We start from the raw sequence: 3,707 nt of genomic DNA, 5'->3' as shown, positions 1-3,707 counted from the left end.
TATACAGAGGTTGGGTGGGTATCCTGGTGGTAATAAAAAAGGGTGTTTTCAGTGGATCCCGCTTATCAAAGAGAATCGATAAAAATTTTAATATTTTCCTGTTCCTCAAAACCCCGCACCCATACTGCACTTCGTTCAAGGGAGGTAATCACGCCAGTCACGATATGATAATAACAACACCCTGTTTATTTAGAACTCTCCTTCCATCTCTCTCCCTCTCTCTCTCTTCCTCTCTTAGATTTTCTCAGTCTTTCTTTTAACCTTCTCTCTCTCTTTGTTTTACTTCCTCTCTGTCGCTCTCTAATCGCTTCTCTCTATTTTAATTTGTCTCTCTTACGCGCTCTAACTCTTTCTCTATCTTTTACTGACTGTGTCTTTCACAAATACTCTCTCACAGACATATACTTTCTCCCACTCTCTTTCTATCACTGAAACACTCTCTCTTACACACACACTCTCTCTCTCTCTCTGGAACAGAGTCTCTGTTACGCTCACTCTCTCTCTCTTCTCTCTCTCACCTCTCACTGACTCACTATTGTACACACGTTATCTCTCTCTCTCTCTCTCTCTCTGCCACTAAAACACATTCTCTATTACACTCTCTCTCTCTCTCTTTCTCTCTGCTCGGAAATACAAACTTTCGCTTTCTCTCTCTGTCTCTCTCTCTCAGCCTTTCTCGTTTTTATTACACACATTCTTCTTTCTCTATCTATCTCTCTCTCTCTCTCTCTTTGTCTCTCTCTCTCTTTCTCTCTGTTTCTTTTTCAACTTTCTCTCTATTTATCTCTGTCCGTCTCCGTTCTTCTACCTCTCTATTTTGCTTTTCTTCTCTCTTTTCCATTCGGACACCACTGGCATTTTTCAGAATATATTTATTTATAATGTATTGATCATATTATATTATACTAATAACTGGATGTCGTCTTTAAACGATCTAGAAGGGGGTTCATGCTGTAAGACAGTCGAGCAAACGAAGTCCTGAAAGACAATATGACCAATAAAATGACACAAGCTGATCCAAAGATGATATATTCGGTGACATCTCTGTGTCAATGATAATGATTTCTAACACAAACTCAAGACCACAATTTTATTCGTTTTGGTGGGAGGGTTTTTATTGCTTGAATCGACTTCAAAACTTGAATGGTACTTATTTATCAAACCCGGAAGAATGAAAGGCAAAATCGAACTTGGCGATATTTAATTACGGCAAAAAGCCGTACTTAAATTTTACAAGATAGTTTGTCCGACGCTCTTACGATTGATGCAATCGGTAGAATGGCGGACAAAATATCGTCTGATATTTTAGTTGAGTACCTCATGTTCTGAGTTCAAATGTCACCGAGGCTGACTTGGCCTCCTTTCTCTTTTTTTCGTCGGGGATAGCGCTTTTACGTAGCATCGCACGGGCGCTTTTACGTGACACCTCCACAAGTTCTTTTCACCACCAGAGGAACGAGTCGTAACACTTCTACTGCAGAGAACGGGGTCTTCTTGGGTACAGCAAGGCGCCAGGCATCTTGGTCCTTTGTTATCTCGCCTGAAAGGTTCAGCCTCCTGGGGTCATTCTTCAGTACGTCATCCCATTCTTGGGTCTCCCACTTCCACGTATTCCATCTACTTTGAGAGATCAGCACTTCTTTATGGAGCTATGGGCATCCATCCACATTACATGACCGAATCAGCACAGTCTTCTCTCTTGCACACAGCAACTGATTTCTCTTATGCCTAACTTCTTTCTCAAAACACTAGCACTCTGTCGAACATGTACACTTACATTACACATCTAGCGGAGCATACTAGCCTCATTCCTTTCTAACGTTCGCATGTCTTCTGCATTCAGAGCCCACATCTAACTAATAATAATGATAATAATAATAATAATGATAATAATGCAGTACCAGGCAGTGGCTCTCATGGCTTCTGATCTTAACTGATTGGAAATGTTATGTACATTGTTTTGCTCAATACCACAGATTTGCTTGTCCATTGTTTGACCTTAACCAGTTGAGCATGTTCCTTGGAGGCTGGCGATATGTACATCTCTGATCACGAGCAGAAGTTGCGGGAAGCATCATAGCCATGTGCTGAGAGGAATTATTTGGGGTTTGGATAATTCACCTTTGGAAACATGGGTGTTATGTTCAACATCCTTAACCCTTTCGTTGCTGTATTTATTTTGAGATGCTCTGTATTTCTTTCAATTACTTTAAATATAACAAAGAATTTAGTAAAATAACTTAATTATCATCAAGCTAGTGTTAGGAACATCAATTGTGACTAAGGTTTGGTGGAAGATTTTAAATCAAAACTTATGAAAACAAGACATTTGTCCTCAGAGCCAGAGCCGGTTTCAGCTGGATTGATAATGAAAGGGTTAAACAACCCTTATTCAGGGACCTTTTGAGCGGGATGAGCTCTTTGACCTGAAGAAAATTCTAACTGGGCTCCACCTGCAAGGTCATGTGCTATTTATTTTGATATGAGATTACCATGTCATGCACATATGGTTGTGATGCATGCACCTGGTGTACCCTTATCAGACAGGTAGTCGTGATGGGTATACTGGGCTTCGTATATTTTACTCCAGTGTCACTTTGATGGCATGCACTGCTCTCTCACTCAATAATAATAAAGGCTTTCATGGCTTCTGATCTTAACTCATTAGAAGTGTTATCATGTACAGGTTTCATCACAGATTTGCTTGTCAGTTGCTTGACTGTAACTCATTGAGCATGTCCCTCAGTGGCTGACAATATGTACATCTCTGATCATGAGCAGAAGTAGCTGGGGAGCATCATAGCCATATGTTGAGAGGGATTCTTTGAGGTTTGAATAATTCACCATTGGAAACATCGGTGTTTCATTCATTGTCCTTAAACAAACCTTATTCAGGAACCTTTTGAGCAGGATGGGCTACTCAACCTGAAGAAAATTCTAACTGGGCCCCACCTGCAAAGTCATGCACTGTTTATCTTGATTATGAGGGTCATTTATTATTTTGAATTAATCATGCACTAATTTGTAGCTTTGAGATTTCAATGATGTGATTGTATATTTTGGTGGTGGTGGTGGTGACAATGACGATGATGATGACGACGATGATGGACTGGAACAACACAAGATGAAATGTTTTGCCCCAAAATACAATATGCCACCAATTTCAGAATAAGAACCACAGTCTTACGATCATGAGTTCAATACCCTACCCACTATGGAGAAGGCCCCTGAACATAATAAATGTAAATTTGAAGAAGGAACACTGATGACAGAAAAGCCAGTAATGCGTATTTGAGAGGTGAGGACAGATGAGCAAATGTTGGTATAGAGAGTACACTATACATTATGATGTGTGAATTTGTACAGGTGACCAATGAGAGGAATCAGAGATTCTTATTATGGCCAGGTTCCAACAAAATCCACCCGCCACACTTCTCAGTCCATTATCACTGCCTCGAGGTCCTGGGTACATCCCAGGCCAGTGTCTGCAATCAAATGTAAGCGTGACATTTTCCTCTTTTTACACCACCATGAACAGGGTTCCAGCCCAAGGTAGCACATACAGGAACCAAATGATTGAAACAAATAAAAGAGTAAAAAAGTAAAAAGAATAGGTGATGGGTGGCAATACAGAAAATTCAAAGGAGAGAGAGATGTTCACACTTTTGCCTGTTTCATTAAGCTTTATTCATTAAGCTTTATTCTTT

This window comes from Octopus bimaculoides, chromosome 25 (genome assembly GCF_001194135.2).
Source record: "Octopus bimaculoides isolate UCB-OBI-ISO-001 chromosome 25, ASM119413v2, whole genome shotgun sequence".
Taxonomy (NCBI): Eukaryota; Metazoa; Mollusca; class Cephalopoda; order Octopoda; family Octopodidae; genus Octopus; species Octopus bimaculoides.
The sequence above is the reverse complement of the archived record's forward strand: the minus strand, read 5'-3'. Positions refer to the sequence as shown.